Source organism: Mirounga angustirostris, unplaced genomic scaffold (genome assembly GCF_029215605.1).
Source record: "Mirounga angustirostris isolate CCGP_5_RB_7025 unplaced genomic scaffold, mMirAng1.0.hap1 SCAF_8, whole genome shotgun sequence".
NCBI classification, from domain to species: domain Eukaryota; kingdom Metazoa; phylum Chordata; class Mammalia; order Carnivora; family Phocidae; genus Mirounga; species Mirounga angustirostris.
Genome location: NW_026991716.1, coordinates 89138624 through 89160203, shown reverse-complemented (window position 1 = coordinate 89160203; position 21580 = coordinate 89138624). Strand labels below are relative to the sequence as shown.

At 32.8% G+C, this 21580-nt stretch overlaps 1 long non-coding RNA gene across 3 annotated transcripts in view; it reads left to right on the top strand.

Annotated features, from left to right (window-relative positions):
• Positions 1-6798: 6798 nt before the first annotated feature.
• LOC123837052 (uncharacterized) overlaps positions 6799-21580 on the top strand; it is a 104893-nt gene continuing 90111 nt past the window's right edge. For 2 of the 3 annotated variants that reach the window (XR_006789141.3, XR_010413712.1), the window contains exons 1-2: positions 6799-6938; positions 14131-14282. This is a non-coding gene — a long non-coding RNA (uncharacterized LOC123837052). The remainder of the gene's footprint in view (positions 6939-14130; positions 14283-21580) is intronic. The other variant, XR_010413711.1, reaches the window with a different exon arrangement.

The window sequence follows — 21580 nt, the reverse complement described above, 5'->3', positions numbered from 1 at the left end:
AGTGAAGCTTATTTTATGGCCTAGCATAGTGGCTGTTCTGGAAAATGTTCCATGCATGCTGGAGAAGAGTACATATTCTGCTCTTATTGGGTGGCATGTCCTACAGATGTCTGTTAGGTCTAGTGGATTTACAGTGTTGTTCAAGTCTTCTGTTTTCTTATTTAACTTATGCCTAGTTGTCTAGTCATTATTAGATGTGGGATATTGAAGTCCTCAACTCTTTTTTCTCAACTTCTTTTTTTTTTTGGTTGTTTTATGGTTTTATTAACACATACTACTCTCAACTCTTATTTTTGAAGTGTCTATTTCTCCCTTCAATTCTATCCATTTTGTGCTTCATGTATTTTGGAACTTTATTGGTAGGTGCATATTAATTAATTATTATATTTTATTGGTTTTTAGATCTGTTTGGCATTATGAAAAGCTCCTCTTTGCTCTAGTAACAATTGTTTTGTAAGTCATTTCCCCCCTGATATTACTATAGCCACTACAATTCTCTTTTCCCTGCTGTTTGCATGGTGTATCTATATCTATATCTATATCTATATATTCTGCTAATCTCTGCTTTTAGAGTTTTAATCTATTTACATATAATGTAATTAATGATAAGATAGGAATTATATTGGTAATTTTGCTGCTATTTACTATATGTCTTATGGCTTTCTATTTCTGTTTCATTATTGTTCTTTTTGTGTTACATAGACATTTCCTAATGTAACACTTTATTTTTTTTTTAAAGATTTTATTTATTTATTTGACAGAGAGAGGGAACACAAGCAGGGGGAGTGGGAGAGGGAGAAGCAGGTTTCCTGTGGAGCAGGGAGCCCGATGCAGGGCTTGATTCCAGGACTCTGGGATCATGACCTGAGCCGAAGGCAGATGCTTAAAGACTGAGCCACCAAGGCGCCCCTCTAATGTAACACTTTAATTGTAATATAGTATATATTTATATATATATATATAAAGTTATTTTGAAATAGTTGTGCTGTATATTATAATTATCATCTTTAAAATAATCTTGTTCAGATTAATACCGATGTCAATGAAATCTGGAAACTTTCTTTCAAATTGCTGTGTTCCCTCCATGTTCTTTTATGTTATCATTACCATATAAATTTGTGTTTTCATATCATAGTATTTGATAAATAATTTAATTCTATATAATTTACCTGATTTAAGGCTAAAAAGAAAATTGTAAAAAGATAAATACCTATAATAGGAAAATTTAGGTAATTTAAAATAGATGGAACCATAATCTGAATATAGAGATTAAGTCAATTTAGTTCTTAATACTTCCAGATATAGATCAGGCCAAAATTGATCAAATGATTTAAATATTTTTTTAAATGTCATTTAAAAAATCCATAATAATCAGTTTTCACATAATCAAATCAATGACACTACAGTTAATCTAAATCAGCAAATAATGGGAAAAATGAGTGATTTTTACCAAATTTTATATATTTATGTATTTATATGTACATGTATATATACACACACATATATATGAACAAATTTCATAGAGTGAGAAAAAATTAGGTAAATCTAAAATGTATTTAAAAATTATTTGTCTCGGGGCAGCTGGGTGGCTCAGTCCTTAAGCGTCTGCCTTTGGCTCAAGTCATGATCTCAGGGTCCTGGGATCGAGCCCCACATCGGGCTCCCTGCTCCACAGGAAGTCTGCTTCTCCCTCTCCCACTCCCCCTGCTTGTGTTCCCTCTCTTGCTGTGTCTCTCCCTGTCAAATAAATAAAATCTTTAAAAATTTATTTGTCTCCATTAAAAATTACTTTTGAGGTCTGTTCTTCCAGAGTGCTCTGTAGTGTGTGGTAATAAAGTTAAAAAGAGAGAGAGAGAGAATAAAAAAGTAGAAACCTAGTAACTAAAATGCCTTCTTTTGTTTTTGCTGTATTTACTATGTATAGTAGTATATATCATTATTGCAAAATAAAGGGGACTTTTTTCTACATATCTAGAACCCTGTGAAAATTCTCCAATGTAGGGTAGTAGCTTAGAAAGGGTGATATTTTCTTGCCTTTGCTTGGAGAGAGGAAGCTAAATTGGTAAACTGAGAAGAATTAACATTGAACACATACTATTTTTGATCATATTATAATTTTAATGTACTCCTCCCAAAACAGATGTTTTATGCCTCTAACCCTTAGTACCTATGAAGATTATCTTATTTAGGAAACCTTTGCAAATGCTATCAAGTTAAAATGAAGTTATTAGGGTTGGCCCTAATCCAGTATGACTGGCATCACTCTAAGAGGGAAATCTGGAGATAGCAATGTGCATGGAGAATGTCAAGTAAAGACTGAGGCAGAGATTATAGCAAGGCATCTGTAAACAGAGGAAGCTGCCATCAGAAATTGCATATACAACAGGTCAGGGAGTACTACGGACAGCTAGCTGTTCCCAGAAGCTAGGAGACAGGCATGAAATAGATTGTCCCCTAGAACTTGCAGAATGAACCCATCTTGCAGACATTTTGATTTTGGACGTGTAGGCTCTATAATTGTGAGACAAGAAATCTTTGTTGTATTAAGCCATCCATTCATGATACTACAGTAGAGCAGCCCTAGACTATCAACATACGGACTGTTCATAGATTTTACTTATTTCCGGGACTTCATAGTTTAAGAAACTTGAATGGATCATTTTACATTTCTGGATAACATATGACTCAATTTTTGTGTTGGTATGAATTGTTGGAAAAATGCCATAATAATTACACAAGACAATTTGGGGCTCAATTAATAGAAAGGTATTTTCTCAGATATTAACCCTTTTATTAAGTTGTTACCTTGCAAATTATATGTAGATTAGTATATGTGAGTAGTTAAATGTGTGCTAACCAACATTTAAAACCAGAATTTCTCATGTTTAATTCCCTACAAACTTAGTCTAAGTGCTAGAGTACTATGCATTTCTTTCATATTTTTCTTGCTTTCCTTGAAAATGGAAATCCTTCTTTTCATTTGAACTTTAATAAACTGCTAACATGGGAGATGCCACTTATCTCTGTGAGACCATTTTTCTTAAACATAGAGGGGGTGTAAATGTTTCTTTTCTGAGGTGAATACAGAAAACTATCACAAGTTTCAGAAAACTATCACAACTATCACAGCTCTTAAATTACTTTTAATCTTTAGATGGATTGTATTTTAAAGTATCAAAGAAATAAGATATAATTTAAAGCTGTATTTCATAGGAAGGTGTCTGTGTGTGTGTGTGTGTGTGCATATATATGTTTTAACTACATAAACAAAACTGCAAGCCTTTATTAAATAATATTAAAGGAATCCATGTAAATGTAGAGCATCTCTCCTCTGTCCAACCTTTAAAGAATGGGTTAATATACTATTTGAGAACTCTGGAACCCCCAGAGACATTTTTAAGTTATTTAACATAAGGCAGCTCATCTAAAGTGCTTAAGAAGGCATTTTAGGGACCTAACAAAGAATTAGATGTTTTAAATGTTTTCTCAAGTTTAATATTTAAGAAAAAAATAATTAGGTAAATTTCTTATACCTCATAGGCATTACAGGGAACACTCATAAAGGATAAAATGTCTGAGAGCAGAAAATACATTGACATTAAAGAGACAACATTTGGGGGGGCACCTGGGTGGCTCAATTGGTTAAGTGTCCGACTCTTGATTTTGGTTCGGGTCATGATCTCAGGGTCATGGGATCAAGCTCTGTGTCTGGCTCATGCTCAGCTTGGAGTCTGTTTGAGATTTTCTCTCTCTCTCTCACTCTCTCTCTGCCCCTCCCCCCACTTGCACTCTAAATAAATAAATAAATAAAATCTTAAAAAAAAAAAAAAGACATTTGGGAGGGTCCTACTTGTGCTCTTTCAGATAGGTTTAAATAATTGTGCTCAATACTTATTGGTGCCTTTCCCGGCACTGCTAATGGAGAAAAATAAGAAGTGCCTAGAATGCTCAAAGGGAAACATATGGCAGTAGTAACCTTCCACTATTATATATTAATTTCTTTAAACCCACTAAGAGGGGTGCCTGCATGGCTCAGTTGGTTAAGCAGCTACCTTCGGCTCAGGTCATGATCCCAGGGTCCTGCTCAGTGGCGAGTCTGCTTCTCCCTCTCCCTCTGTCCTTCCCCCTGCTTGTGCTCTCTCTCTCTCTCTCTCAAATGAATAAATAAAAATCTTTTAAAAAAATAATAAACCCACTAAGAGATGGAATAGGTAACTGAGGATTTATTATGTTGGAATTTACCAACTACAGAGCAAAGGAGATTATAATGCAGACAGATTTAAAATCAGATGTTTATTTAAAAAGAAGAGAAAATTTATGTTAAGCCCTTCTACAATTAGGATTTTGATGTGTATTGTTTCAAATAGCTTATCTACTAACTATTCAACAAATATTTAATTAGTGTCAGCTTTGTGTCAGATATTAACCTAGGTATTATTTCACACTGATGGTGTCTGCCCTTGAAGAATACACATTTTGGTATTAGAGATATGACTAAGCCAAGAGATAATAGTAACAAAGTATAGAAGGCATTATGATACAGTTAACACCAAATACTTTGGAGAATGCATATATGAGAATTGCTTTTGAAATTAATAATTATTTTCTACTGAAAGGTTACTTAATATTTGGTGTCTGAAAATACTCTGTTTGCCAGAGTACCCTGTTTGCATTATAAAATTTACAGAAAATATATGTCCAAATTTTTAAAAAGTTAAGAAGCTAATTCTCTGTTATGAAGAAGAATCTCAACAGGGGAATGTGTTCTCTATCATTGTTCTCTAAACAGGGATTTTAGAAGTTTCCTATGAGAATAGTTTCATTTTAAGTTTTCATTTTTATTATAATTTAAACATATATAAGTACATTCTGGATCATCCAGAAGAAACCTTGTAAATACATACATGCTACTTCAGAGCCTGAATTTATATATTTTTTAGAGCATTATAGTAGCACAATGTAAATGGGTATGGACTGATGAGAAAGTGCAGAAGTAGACTCATAAAGAAAAGCCTTGCTGAGGCATACAAAGAGTTCATAGTAATTCAAATAAAGAGAAAAGTTGGAAGACTTCAATGACACATGATACAGGGTGCCAACAGACATGTTGAAGTGAGTAAGATAATATTGTTACGTTATTGCAAATTTGAATGTCATTGACTTTATGGTTTTCCTTGTTTTACATTTATAAATATGTTTCATTATATAAATGTATAAAGCTATGTATATTCATATTTATGGTTTTATATATTTAAACACATTTTAATTAAAATTGTTTACATTATTCAAAGTCTTCTCATACAACTCTTGAGTCCTGGGCACCACTGCTGCTGAAAAGCTTTCAAAAAAGCAAATCTACTCTCTGCTGCTGAATTGCGGTGTTCAGAGTTCCCCAGAAATGCATCACAGAAGCCACCTAGTTTTGGGAAGTTCCCCCCTTTCTCTTATTTGTACTTACCCTAGGGTACCTGATGGGAGATTTTAGGGCATACCTATTTTTACTCACAATTCTAGGTATAGAAAGGCAAAGTTCCCATTACCGTCACTGAACTGGACTGTTAAATAGTCACATATCATCATTCAGGACTTTGTTTCTTAAACTTCAAGTACATAGAAACCATATAAAAAATGAAACAAAACAAATACCTTGAGTGTCAGGTGTTTCAGTACCTACTCCTCCTGGGACACATGGAAAAGTACAAATTAGTGAAAAAATTATCTTTCCCGTCTGAAATTATCCCGAGTTTTCAATAAAGATATTTTTAAAGTAAACAAAGCCTCATGTGGTATGTGTGGGCAGATTAAATGACAGGCTGGCTGGAGTGTAAAAGGTGTCCTATCATTTTATCTTCTGACATTTCCCAATAGAGAATTGGCATGATGTATTAAGAGGATTGCAACTCAGAGTCCCAGATGATGCCTGGAAGCCCAGGAGAGTGAATTTGTCTAAATATCAAATTTATGTCCAGCATATATGATTTAACATCTGACATGTTAGCTGAAAAACATCTGTGGAAAGTGTAAGAGCAATGAGTTCAAATAGTCCTACTCAAATCTTAATTTGGATACCTCTTACTGTGTAACCTAGAACAATGTACTTCACCTCCATATATGTTAGTTTTCCCATTGGTGGAATGTTAATGATGATAGTTCTGATTGCTATGGTATACAAGAAATTAATATGAAAAAAAATCAATAACTTGGGGTGGCTGGCATACGTTCAATAAGCATTTAATTAATTACAGATATTAGTACTATTGTTATATATTTTATTTAGTCTGAAAATAAACCATTAAAGTAGTTTTTTTTTTTTTTTTTAAGTGGAGAAAGTTAATATATAAAGTTAAGTATACAATAGGGGTGCCTGGGTGGCTTAGTCAGTTAAGCATCTGACTCTTGCTTTCCACTCAGGTCATGATCTCAGGGTCATGCAATCAAACCCCACATCCGGCTCTGCACTCAGTGGGAGTCTGCTTGGATATTCTCTCCTTCTGCCCCTTCCCCTGTTCTCTCTCTCTCTCTCTCTAAGATAAATAAAAAAATCTTTAAAAAAAATATACAATATAATGCCACATTTAAATGGATGTCCTTTGCCTAAGGATCTAAAGAAGACTCATTTCAGATAAATTTGCAAGTGAAGAAGATACTAGAACACATTTTATATTTTGGACTAATTTTTGGCAAGCATATGTATGATATCACTTAAAAACTATGCAAGACTGGAATTTCAGGGAATTTGATTTTCAAGCACTGAAAACACATGCTTCCTTTTTAAGCTGTCTTTTTATCAGATATTTCCTATTTCCTGAACCATATTTCTTTTAGAGTAGCCCTGGACTGAACAGAAATCATTAAATAGGTGCCCCTAGCTATGTTCAAATCTTCTATCTGCAGTACCTAAAACTGCTGTATAAAAAATGCATCTGAGAAAACAGCAGGTATGTATATTAATCTAAATTATTTAAGCCATTTTTCAAGTCCATTTATTTGCCATCCCATATTGCATTTAATTTATTTAAGTGTGCATTACCTTTTGTTTTATATCCTGCCAAAGGGAAAATCGTGTCTAGAGGGAGATTTACTGGGAGCCTCGTATGAGAAGAAGCAGTGTTAAGAACCATAAATACATTGGCTCGTTCAGTTGATAGAGCGGTATGTAGACAGGGATCCGCAGTAGGGGTGAAACGTATCCACCGTCTGTCTTTTCATCTTGTCTGTGTGGTTTTCTTTAGCACCCGTTTGCTTTCTGTTCCTTATTTCTAAATCCTAAATCATAAGAAACAAATATGCTTTTTACGTTCACTTGTGTCACTACTGAGTTTGTACTTTTGTATATCTATAAAATATATAAATATATTTTTTCTTTGTTCATTATTATTTAAATGAAACAGCTTCCAAAAAGATAAATAGTAGTGTATTCAAATTATCAACTTGGAATAATTTCTCATTGGCTTTAATTAATTTAACCATTTATCAATAGGAGACTGGCATATAAATATTTAAAAGACCAAAACCAAAATTAAATGACACAGTAAGTGGTTCTAGAGGATAGAAAACTGTATGTGCAGTCAGATTGTCTGGAGGTCAGTGATTGAGGAGCTGAATCTCCTACTTAGAATATATAAATGATTTGTTGGAATCACCTCTCTGAACCATTGCTGATTGTAAATATTAGATAATTTTTGAAATAAAACACTATCAAAGTATAAGTCCTGGCCCCCCTGAAAAGTTTGGTATCCTGAATTTTGTTGTTTGCATGGCACTTTTAATTTTAAAGACCTATTTTCTAGTCAACTACTGTATTTGAGTATATTTACTTTTAATATCAAATCTACTTAGAATGATCTTTTCTACTGCATCGTTGTCATGTAAGAGAGTCACTGCTTTGCCATTTAAATGCAAAAGAGTTTCCTCTTTAGTTTTTGGAGTACTGAACATTGATTTTAAATGACAGATATCTAAATCATTTACCTTGATGAGTGAAAAAATATAATTTGATGATTTTTTTTCTATCCATCAGTAATTGCTATAGTGCTTACCTAAGTGCCCCTTATGATACACAAAGGGAAGATTGAATATTTTTAAAGCCTGGTTGGTTTTAAATATTCATTCAATTGTACAACATTACACGATTTAAAGCTTGAGTAGTGTATATAGATATAGCCAACTTGACATAATAAGAAAAACTATTTAAAGCTTTAAACCATAAAAGAAACAAAGCTTTAAACGATTTAAAACTCTTTCATGAACAATGTGAATGCATAGCATTATGTACTTTGAAACTAACATTTAAAAAAATGAAATGATTATAGGATATTTATTTTGAATGGTTAGATTCTCATTTCTTTCTTCAAATGTCCAACTTCACCCAACTTTCCTACTTGTCCCTCCACAAGGATGGATAAGTCATCATGAATTCCCTTGTTTGTGTGAGTGTGTGCAAATCTTCCCCATACATAACTGTCCCCATAAAGCTCATCCTCTATCCATATTCAAGATGCATCTTTTATTTTACAAACCTTGTAGTTACCACTTAATCTTCTAATAATTTATAAACACGTTAGAGTTTACCAAGAAAAATCTGATTATTTACTTCACTATATATTTTTTTATTTACTTTATTATATTAATGGAAGTTCCACATGAGATGCTCTGAAAACATTTTCCATTATGAGCTTTCTATGAACTTAACCTCGACTCTTCCTTTCCAGCCCTCTTGCTAAACACAGATAGCCCATAGCTGCTAAATACCAAGAAAGATTCCCTCTTTTTCTGAGAACTGTTTTTGCCCAACTATTCATGAAACCAGCTGGACTTTTGCGGCTAAGCCTCTGTAAAAACTTGTCTTCCTTCCCCCAAAGTAGAACACCCCTTGACAAAGACACTTTCCTTGATCAAACTTTAGTCAAACTCTCCTTTAAACTCTCTTTTCAATAGGGCCTTAACCTTTGGATTGCATGATACTGTTCAACAGGAATACAATTAACATAAAAATTAACATGGTGGGAAATGTTCATAATACTTCTGAATGTACTTTCTTGCTTTGAAGTATATTGGTGAGGAAATGAAAAAGTAATAGCAATTTCCTTTTTATTTTAGGAAACTTAACAATTCAGAATTTCAGTGATTTGCCAAGATGATTCAACTAGTTAGAGAGAAGAGAGTAGAAAACATTACTTCTGACAAAAAAATGTTTCTCAGATCTATCACTGAGATGTAAATTGGAGGAATTAATAAATAGATATTACCTTAAGTTAAATTAACAATAAAATATAATAATCGAGTTTATTGAGTCTATTTTATAAAATATTTGGGCTTTATGTATGATTTCCTTAATTTTATACATCCCAGATTCCTTTATGTTACTGAAAGAATGGAGTTAGTGGTTACATATTGAGACATGAAGAAGAATAAACAAGGAGGGTTATAAAAATTATGTGTCTGTATATGTGTGCATGTCCTACTTCATAATCTTTTGTTATGTCTGTTGGAAATTAAGTAATTTTTTATTATTAAGAAAAATACAAATCTCTATTCATTCCAGCAACACACTGATGAATGTCATCAATCTTAATGGACCATTGAAGTTCACTTACCCTTATAGTACAATTAAGTATAAAATCAACTCCCCAAACTATTTATGCTTTGCTCATATAAATAGAAACATGTTTATTTGTTATAAAGGACTAAGAATGCAGAGAACTTAAAAGATATTTTTTTATGTAAAGGCAAATTGTATTTAAACATTCATCTACTTCCTAAAGGTTCTACAAATGTAATGCCGCCTTAAAAACTGAAGGTTTTATGTAAAAATGTATTTAAATGAGTACTTTATAACTGTGTGTTCTGCATTTGGTTAGTTTATTTCTACAGTTTGTTCACTGAGGACAGTTCTTTTGTTTTATTCATCTTTTCTAAACCAGCTATTTCATCTTTACCTCCAAGCATGCAGTTTGCTTTCTCAAGTAATAGCTACTTAGTAAATGTTAAACAAGCAAATGAATACATGAAGAATCTACCAAAATAGATAAATTTACACATGTAATCTATCAACAAACTTGTACATTTACTGAATATTAAGTGTTGTCCTAGGCAACAGAGTTTTAATATAAATATCATTTTTTTTTCAAAATATAAATTCAGTGGGAAAGGTAGGCATAAAAATAAATGGATATAATTCAGTTTTGTGATGGTGGTGATAATGAGAGGTTATTGCTGGGTATCAGAGGGGTGGCATGCAGGTACCAGGAAGTCTTACCTTACGTAGGTGAAACTAAAGCCAAACCTCAGAAAATCTTAGGTGGAACTCCCCTTTTCAAAGAAATTCACAACAAAAACATTCTATTTTGTAATACTTGAAACTCTTAGTCACAGTCTGTCTGCTTCATTTCATGGAAGAGAAAGAACGCTAGGCAGTGATATTACCTACTGCATGTGCTATTCAGGCTTTAAATTGGCTTTAAGTTGGACGCATAGAGAATTCCCATTTGTGAAAGAATAGTGAATGTATCACCATTGTCCACCTACAGTGTTACGTGTTTCATGGAGAAAACTGAAATTGAGATTCAGCAAAACAAAGGAAGAAGGATGGGGAAAGTGGGATTTATTTTGACAGAGACTATAGTGTATGATCTTAGGGTTTGGTGAGGTTGTGTGAAGCCTCCTGAGAAGTCAGGAGAGCTTTTTTGCCAGTGTGTCCATGGATACAGTACTAGCTTTTCTGGAATACCGCTGCTGTGGGAAAGTGAGAACGCTAAACTAGATGATGTGCTCTGGGCAAATTATGTAAGGAACGTCTCTTTTGCTTCGTTTTTGTCATCTGACAAATAGAAATAATCAGAGTATCAGCATCTTAATGTTTTTGTGAGGACTAAATAAAATAACACATTCGGTATACGTAGGGAAGTACTAATGAGCATCTACTAATTTCTCAATAAAGGTATTATCATTAATAATTTAAAAGTTTATGGTACCTACTAAGTATCCAAAGAAAACATAAAAATATCTTTCAGTCTCAAATTCCATATTTGTTAAAATATTTTTCAGGTGACAACTTGTACTCCCAGTCCTTGGAGGATTTCAGACTGTGTGTTTCTGCCAAATTATCCCTCTGTCAGTATAGTCTTTTCTATCTTATGGATTGATTAGTCTACTTGAGTGATTTTAAAAACACACTTTGAGAACAAACTCACTATGGAAGAATAAAAGCTATAAACTACATCTCCCACATAAGATGCTCTAAAATGAGAATAAAGTGAATAATAACAGTACTGTAAACAAGAAAAGTACCATTAATAGAGCAGAGATTTTAAGAAATTATAAAAAATTATTAAGAAGTAGTTGGAATTGAATAAAATCTCTAGAGAAGTAAACCAGAAAAACAAAACAAAACAAAACAAAACAAAAAAACAAAACAACAACTCAGAGTTCAAAACATTAGAACAGGACATCTGTATAGTTAAGATGTGTGTTCCAAGATCAGAATCTAATGCATGATACAATGCATTAGAAAAGTCCCTGAAAAATAGTCAATACTGATTATTTTTGGCAGAACATTCAGAGAAGCAAGATCTCCTCTAGGCTTTTGAAGATCAGTAAGCTCCAGGGTTTCCCCAGGAGAGATCAAACACGTTCAAGAGTTTAAGAGGAAAAGCTATGTTCCAGGTACCTAGACAACCAAGTAGTATGGGGGAAACACTCATTTAAACAAGCTTCTTGGGGTGCCTGGTGGCTCAGTTGGTTAGTCTACCTTCAGCTCAGGTCATGATCCTGGGACTCTGGGATCAAGCCCTGTGTCCGCTCCCTGCTTAACAGGGAGTCTGCTTCTCCCTCTCCCTCTTCCCCTCCCCACTCTCATGCTCTCTCTTTCACTCTCTCCCTTTCAAATAAATAAATAAATAAATAAATAAATAAATAAATAAATAAAATCTTTATAAAGAAAAAATAAATAAACAAGCTTCTCGTACATTTAAGCCAGCAACATACCAGGTTGGTCCCACCCTTGTAATCCTAGCCAGCATATTTAGTAGAGAAAAAGAAATAGTGGGGAAAAATAAAATAAAAAAAAAAAAAACAGGATTCACAGCTGACATTAATGTAAACATAAAAACTGAAGGGACACAAAGTGGATTAGAATTAGAAAGTTCATTAGATTTGCCAGATATAGCTTTTAAAAAAGAAAATCAATTACACTTCATATACTAGCAATAAATAGTAAAACATATTTTAAAAATTACCATTTAAAACAGTAAGAAAGCTATAGGATATCAAAGATGAGTAATGAAAGATGTATAGGACATTTGTGGAGAAAATTATAAAATGATTTTAAAGTATAATGAAAATGAATAAATGCACATAGAAATACATATGGTGGTATTTAACAAGATGCCATTTTATAAATTTCTCCAAATTCACCCACAAATATACTCAATTCTTATTAAAATCCTGACTTAATTTTTCAAGGATTTTTGCGACCTTATTCAAAAAGTTATTTGGAAAAGCAAAAGCTCTAGTAATAACAAAGACAGTTTTCAGGAGAAAAAATAACTCTGTAGGGAAAAATATCCTGTCAGATAAATAACAGCCTTATTATGATCTACATTTAATTAAGGAAATAAGACATTGGTATATGTATATATAAACAGACCAATGGAATACAGCCCAGAAACAGAACACTTACTCACTGTAAATTGGTGAGTAAAAGGTGGACTGTTCAAAAGTATTACATTTTTTTTTAATAGAGAAAAAAATAAAACCGAGTCATTTCATACCATTCACAAAAACAAATCCTGGAAGAAATAATGGAATGGTCTAAATGTCAAAAGACAACCTTTTTTTTTTTTTAATTTTATTTTATTTTGACAGAAAGAGAGAGTACAAGCAGGGAGGGGGAGAAGCAGGGAGCCTCACGCAGGACTCCATCCCAGGACCTGGGGATCATGACCTGAGCCTAAGCAAGACGCTTTCTTTTAGAGAGTTTGCTTCTCAAACCATTTCAGTTATCTGGACCAATAGGATTTTCTTCTCGGAAATTTAGAATTGTGACCCAGCTGCTTCTAGGTGATTGATGGTGAGAGTAAGGCATGTGAACAGAGGGCCGGATGTCTGGATGCTTGCACCTGGAGGGTTTTCTTATTTTCTCTTTTCCAAACGCATATTGTTTAGTTTGTCATGGAATTTAAAGTCTTTTGGACACAAACTGAAATTGCTCTTCATTTGAACTAATATGTGTGGATTTTTATCTTTGGATTCATTCATTTATTATTCACATTTTTCCCCCACATGTTCAATAATGTAGTTCTTTAGGAAAAGAAATCCATAAGAACAATAATAACAAGAACCAAAACAAATTTTTTCTGAAAATTAATCTAGTTCTCCCAAGTGCATTCTGTTGCTTTGATGTTCTAGTGCATATATTTTAATAATAAACTACCTGTTTAGTAATAGTTCTGCTTTAGGTCATGTACAGTACATTGGATTTCATCTGTCAGGACCATAAATTATTATTTCAATTATGGATTTCAATATATTTTCCAAATTGTATTTTCTTTAAATTGGTATTAAAATCATTTGAAATAATAATGAAAATTCAAAAAGTATTGCATAAAGAAAATATTTCTCATTGAATCAGCTTTTTATTTCTTTTCTGAGGGTTATTTTCCATAAAAATTTACATAGTCTGAATGAATTACTAAATAAATTGTGGATGTAACATCAGATTTGCATTTATCTTTTATTTTTAAGTGTTCCATTGATTAAATATTGCATATTTAATGATATTACTGGCATTACTCATGCACTTCTTTAGTAAATCACGTATAAAATAAAGACTAAATTTATGAAATATATAAATCTAACATGTGACTTACACTTGGCTAAAATTTAACTCAGAGGGTATATTATGAAGTACTTTCTAGAGTAAAAGAAATCAAAAAAGTAAAGTAGAAATGCTACTTACATTAAAGCAGTCAGCGATATTAACCAAATTTGTTTAAACAACTTCAAAAGTGATAATATATTACCATTTACAATATGCCACTCAAAAATAACTATAAATCCATACTATATATCCATAATCTTATTGTTCTGCTTTTACACTTCTGGTGACTTTGAGTCTTTGTTTTCCAACAGCAATCACAAAGGGGAATTATTGCTAATCAGATTGGTAATGTGTGGATGTAGGCTCTGGAGATAACATGTTGAATGGACTGACAAGGAACCTGAGACTTGTATTTGAAAAGGAGAGTCAGAAAATAGCTGTATATGGGGAGGTGTCACTGAAGGTAAGACCTGAAGGCTGAAAAAGTACAGTCTACACTGTACAGTGTGAGGGAAAACCTTCCAGGCTAAAGGAATAGCATATTCCAAGACCCTGAGGTGAAGAATAATTAGACATATTTCAAGGACTGAACCATAGTGTCTATCTTGGAACCCTGCAAATTTGAGATGTTACACTGCACTTTACAATTTCATTCATTTATGTATTATTCATTAAAGCAACACCTGTTACCACTGGAGAAATATTATTTAATAAAAAGAAAGGAAAGAAAAAAGAAAGGGGAAAAAGGAAGGGAGGAAAAGAAAAGCATCTGTTTTTTTTTAAAACTAACTTTCTAATAAAGGCAACCAACATTAAACAATCTCACAATAATAATTTGACTTTGTGGTATATAAACTTCTGACCCCTTTTATCAAAGAAAAGTGAAAACTGATATCAACAGATGTAGAATAAAATTGTGCTAAATTTTCTTGAATTATGTGATACTATTTTTACTTCATTTGAGCTTATAATCATCTACTCAGCACATTTACTGCTCTTAAATCTTCTTCATTTATGTTCACTTCTTACTTTCCACTGTCTCTATATTGTTATTTTTGTTATTGTTATTAAATCATTCATTTGCAAATAAAAATATGCTAAAAAACATACTTGAAGTCTAGGTCCACATCTTCTCACTTTTCATGCTTGAAATCATAACTAATAACCAGGAGACCATCACAACAAAAAACTTTTCAATGAAACAGAGAGCACAAATACATATAGCTGTGGACTAAAGCAATTGACCATATGAGAACACACCTGGGAAGTCTCCCTGTTACAGCACCCCACCCCATCCCCCCACCCCACCCTCCCACCCCTGGCAGAGAATGACTGAGGAAGTGGAGCAGGTCTACTAATGGTAGAAATCTGCTGGACATACCTACTCTGAGAACGAAAGGACTCACTCTTGAGTGGGAAAAGCTGCAAATAGGACTGAGATCCATTTTGACTGCTTCATTAGGGAAAACACATAGACAAAGCAGGAAGGTTATGTGATGGTAGTAGGTGTCACAAAAGTGACAAATCTCCAAAAAGCTGCATCTGCTACAATGGAGGGAGCAGTTAGGAAGCAGGAGCCCTCCGCTACAATAGCAGTTTCAGGTGAAGGAACTTTAGAAGCTCAGTGGTGGCTATAGAAACACTCCTGAACAGATGATGTTTGAGAAGCAAAAGAGATTTTAAGGTAACAGCCCATCATGTTAGAAATAAAAGGCAGGGGTGCCTGGGTGGCTCAGTCGTTAAGCTTCTGCCTTCGGCTTGGGTCATGAACCCAGGACCCTGGATCGAGCCCCTCATCGGGCTCCCTGCTCGGCGGGAAGCCTGCTTCTCCCTCTCCCACTCCCCCTGCTTGTGTTCCTGCTCTCACGGTCTCTCTCTCTGTCAAATAAATAAAATCTTTAAAGAAATAAAAGGTAGAGCTTGGGAGCAGAGAAACCTATAAAATTCTCCTGGCCCTTCACTACCCTCACCAGGAAACTTCTATTTATTTTTTTCCCCAGGTTTATTGAGATATAACTGAGAAATAACATTGTGACAGAGTAAGTTGTACAATATGATTTGATATGTGCATATATTGTGAAATGATTACCATAATAAGGTTATTTAACACATTTATCACGTCACACGTGTTTATTGGGGGAAGGATGATATGAGAACATTAAAAATCTGCTGCCCTTAGCAAATTTTAAATATACAATACGGTATTGTTAACTACAGTCATCACCCTACTTTGGATCCCCAGAATAAATTTGGTTAGTTTGTGTTTTATAATTGAACTATTTCTAGTAATACTTTTCAAATCTGAGTCTTAATTTTTGTCATATTGATATAATTGAAGAAATATATAAAATATGTAAGTAATATATTTTTGAATTACTATCATTCAAATTATCAATAAACATTAGCTGAAATGATATCTTAAAGAACACATTTAATTAACTGGAATTCACAGCTCTGTTCTGAATATGGAGACTACCTGCAAGATAGTGTGTGGATCACAATCTAGAGATAGGAAAGGGTGTTGTTATGGATATTTTAGTTTCATATAATGGCAGTATAAATTGTTTTGAATTATAAGCTACACAAAAGCTAGGACTATTTCCTACAGAGTACAAAATCATTGGGAAATTCAAAGACGTTATTTAGGTTACCAAATTTAAAATGACACTGTATATATACTGGTGCATCTCATTATTTCTGCTTTTATGTTGTGAAGAATATTATCAGGTTCACTTTATTTTGATAATCTTTTCCAATTTTCAAGTTATTTTTTGTTAAATTAATTTTAAAGTAAACAATAATGTCTTTTTGTCAATCAAGTTAAATATGCATAAAAATATAACTATAAATGTAAATAATTACTGTGGGGCGTCACAAGATAAAGCAGTTAAAAAGTACAGGAACACTGCTTTGGTAACTGCATAATGAAGAGTGAGAATATTAATCTGTTGGCTTCATTAGGAATTTCTAGTACCATTTAATTTTCATAAGGAAGTATATACTATATTATTATTGATATATTCAGTATTTAAATAAGAGAGCATTTATGTTGGTCATTAAATTCCCCTCAAGTTTTACTAGTTAATACACAGTTTGGTGAACTAAAAGAGGTGTTAAATATGTTTACTTATCTAGAGTAAAATAAAGGAACTGAAAAATGAACTCAAAATGTGTGAAATGAATAATTTCATTCACATTTGGCTTTAATTACCATAAGTGTAAATATGAAGATTTTAGACATGGCCCACTCCCCTTTAGATTTCTGTAAGGTAGGCAGTTTTGCTGTTGTGGATTAAATAATTTCTCTGTGCAATAGGTATCTTACTCTCATTGGACTTAACTAGTGGAGAGAAAGTTGTATAAAATGTAACTCTTGTTTGCTTTGTAAAATTGTTACTATTTCCTTCTACTTTGTAACATTTATCACATAACATTTTCCATTTTTGACTTCCCAATATTGGCTAGAATATTCACTTCTCAATTTCTTTTCCTATATTTTGGTTAATATCCTTATTCATTCTGTTCATTGTTGGTTATTTCTATATTTCCACTGCTTACTCGCTCACCATCTGTCATTCTCCCTTCCCACTCCCTGCCTCTTTCTACATTTTTTTTTCTTTGTGTAGATGACATCAGCCTAGTTTTCACTTGCCTTTCTTCCAGTTCTATTCTGTTCTTTTCTGTGTTCTTTATCTCTTCTTCTCTGTTGTGTGCCTTGAGAAATAACCAAATCATATCAACATTTTCAAATTCATTAATCTTCCAGGATTCCCAGGGCAGTGATGGTTTGGGGATAACATAAGAAAGAGACTCTTCTGATACTAAATTTAAAGAAACATGAGAAAGTTTAAATAACTTGTGAGAAAGTAAGTTTATTACCAATGTCAGTAATGACTTAAAAACAGGGTTTAAATTAAGAAGGGATTAAAGAATTTTAAGTGATAGAAATAGGGCCCTTGTTTAATTCACAGCACAGACATCACAGTATATCTTACAAGTGTTCTGATCACTTCCTTTGAGTACTAAACACTACAGCTAGCACAATATTCATACTCTGGTAATATTGCCATTTTTCCTTATTTATTGTGTGAAACCTTAAGCTCATTAAAGTTCTGCCTTTACACAATTACAGTATGGCTTATAGATTAGCATTATCAATCAGTGCCATGCTTTCTCTGAAATATCCCTATATTTTATTTTTTAAGATTTTAGTAATACCACCACTATATTATTTTTGTGAATAATGAGTCATATGATGTTTATAAAATTATTAGCATATATCTTACAATTTCATATTATTCCATGCTATTAGTATGTATTTTAAAAATATGTTTTAGAACATAAACAAATTTAACATTTGCTTTCATTCCCTTACCATCCTCACTAAAATAGTTACAAATGTTAAACATATTTATGAGGTAATAGGTTAAGGAAAAAATATCAGTTAATTGAAAAACTGTGGAATTATTGTCACTGGAATTTGTCTTTTGCTCTTTTGAAATAAAATGTCAGAATTTTCATATTACATTCATTGATTAACTCATATTTACTTCTTCTTATCTCAGACTAACCTGTGATGTCAAAGGGGATATTACTTGAAGTTTTAGGCTAATGCATACAATTTAAATTATGAATTGGAAAACTTCAGTGGAATAATTTTTCCTGAAAGATCATAACTTGCCTTGTCTTCCATCTATGTAGCATACAAAATCACATGTATAATAAATATATAATTTGATTTAAATATTTAACAGTGGAAATCAAATTCTGTTATTCCAAGAGACTTACAGGAGTCCATAGATGTTAAAACTGTGATTGTTATAGTAAACTTTACAGATTGCTACCATGACAAAATGATTTCCTTTATAGTAATATACCCAAAAAGCATTATGAAGGCCTCGCATGGAATGTTATAGACTAAATCAAATACAATATTTTTATATGAGACAAAAACCGTAAAATATAAGGTATTGACACTTATTTGAAGAGAAAACCAATACAAACATAACAAATATATTAATTTACTGATACTTATTAATTGCTTGTGTGTGTTAAGTGATTATTTTTAAAGATATAAATTATACATTTATTGAACATTCAATACAAAAAGTGTTTTGAATCGCAGTTTAGTGAAGCAAAGCAAATGTCATGAGAGATATGTCATTTCAGTTTTGGTCAATCAAAGGACAAAGTAAGAGGCTAAAATATCTTTGTAAGAGAATAATAGGACAAAACTATATAATGTGTTATTCACTTTATTTGTATAAAATATATTTGTTTTTCTGCAATTCTAGAGTATCAGCATATATTATTTATGAGCAGTAAAGAATAAGGATACCATTCATATTGTAAACATCATTATTTTGACATTTTTTATATTCTAACTGGGACTCTACTGACTCAATGGCATTATGATTTGTATCTCATTTGCTGAAGTTTTCCATCATAAGACAGTATTCTGATAAAATCTGTTATAGAAATTTTCAAAAAATGTAAGTTTCTTCTAATGGATGACTTTTTTTCTACTGCTTCTCCTTAGAAAGATATTATGAGCTTAATTAAAAAAAAACTTAATTGTTCAGATTCAAGAAAAGATGAAATTAACAAGAATAAATTACTCTCATACTTGAAACCAACCAAAATAGGTAAAGTGTATAAAACAATAGTTTTCAAGACACTGGGCATCACAAAATGAATGATAGTGAATCCTGAAAAGTGGAAAACAATAGTGCAAGCCCCAAATTTGCCCAAAATTACTGCTCTGAAAAAGTTTGCAGTCCATGCCACAGGGAGTGGGAAGTCAGGCAGAACCAGAGGACACCCTGGAGACAAAGCTTACAGTCTAGGTAAAGCAAGGTAGTTAGAGTTCACAGGACAGAGCAGCAGCAAGGAGAAAGCTGAACAGAAAGAGAACTCTGGCAGTCTGCAGAGGGTGCCCTGGGTAGTCTGCTTAGTGCGATCAGCCAATGTAGGTTAAGAAACTAGTGTGGAACGTGGATAGAATCACTGCAAGGTTTGGAGGTAAGAATGCATGCCGGTCACAAAGGATCAGAAATTTTTATTCATAAAATATAGAAATACGAAAGAGTGTAAGATGGATTGTTACCATTAATAAGTACTAGGGCTCATACAAATATCAGTTTTAACATAAAACAGTAACAGTTATAAAATGGCAGAAATGAAATTTTAAGTGATATCATATGTAAGAGCAGCAAGAAATCCTCAAAAACCTGGCTTTGTATCAAGCATTGACCTTTTCAAGATTCTTTGTTTCCAATAATTTATTTTAAATATCTGGGTTTTGTCAAGATGGCCCTAGCCCATATGATTCCTGGTTATGTAACTACTAGAATAACCCTTTTCAGTGGTATGAAAAGAAAGAGATGATACTATGATAAATTCTCATTTTCCGTATTCAGTTTGTATCTACCTTGTGGATAGGAAAATGCCTACATTTGAAAGCTTCATGGGATCTCACCACAAGGCCTTTTTATTTTTATTTTTAAAAATTTTTTAAAGATTTTATTTATTTATTTATTTGAGAGAAAAAGAGCGAGCACAAGCAGGGGGAGCGGCAGGCAGAGGGAGAAGCAGGCTCCCTGCTAGATCCCTGGACTCTGGGATCATGACCTGAACCTAAGGCAGGCGCTTAACCAACTGAGCCCCCCAGACATCCTGCCACAAGGCCTTTTTATTTATTTATTTTTTTATTATTATTTTTTTTATAAAGATTTTATTTATTTATTTGAGAGACAGAGAATGAGAGACAGCATGAGAGGGAGGAGGGTCAGAGGGAGAAGCAGACCCCTCGCTGAGCAGGGAGCCCGATGTGGGGCTCGATCCTAGGACTCCAGGATCATGACCTGAGCCGAAGGCAGTCGCTTAACCAACTGAGCCACCCAGGCGCCCCACACAAGGCCTTTTTAAATGATAATCTAAGAAGGTGATAAACAAAACTGTCTTTTTATTGTATGTCAAATGAAAGATATGAAAGGCATTTATACAGAGAGCAAGGAAATATTTTAGATATGTTATGAATTGTCTAATAAAGAAATGCATTTTTATGCATTCATATTGAAAGACTCAATGCTATTAAAAAATGTCAATTTCCTCCAAACATATGTATAGACTAAATGCTAACACAATAAAAATAGTAGCAGGATTTTGATGGAAATGCGAAAGCTGACTATGAAATATACATGAAAATTCTATTGTCAAATCTAGCTAATAATTTTGAAGAAAAAGTACAGAGAGCAAGAACCTAAGATAACAGAAACTTAATATAAAACACAAGTATTAAGACATAAAAAAGTATGGGTTGAAAGTGTAATTTAACTTAAGTTTATAGTTTCAATTATTTTGAAAATTTATCTATGTTAAATATTCCTACTGCTTTATAGTGCTAGATACATGAAATGTTAGAACATTACTTTCCTAATTGTCTTTAATATTAGAAACAATCCTGTAATTTTCTTTTTGTGTTATTAATCATCAATTTTACCTAGAAAACAGTTTCTGTAAGTGAGCTAGTTTTTTGCTAAACCTAGACATAACAGCAGTTGGAAAGTAAATAAAACAAAAAACGGACAGTTAAAAAATATTTTATGTCTTTTCTCATACTTAAACAAAATAGCAAAATACTGTCTCAACTTAATCTAAGTGCCGTTACTTTAAAAAGCTTAATAATTACTATGACTTGATTTGATGAACTCTACTTCCCATCCCCTAGTATATTAAGAACTGGTATTGTTCACTTAAAGC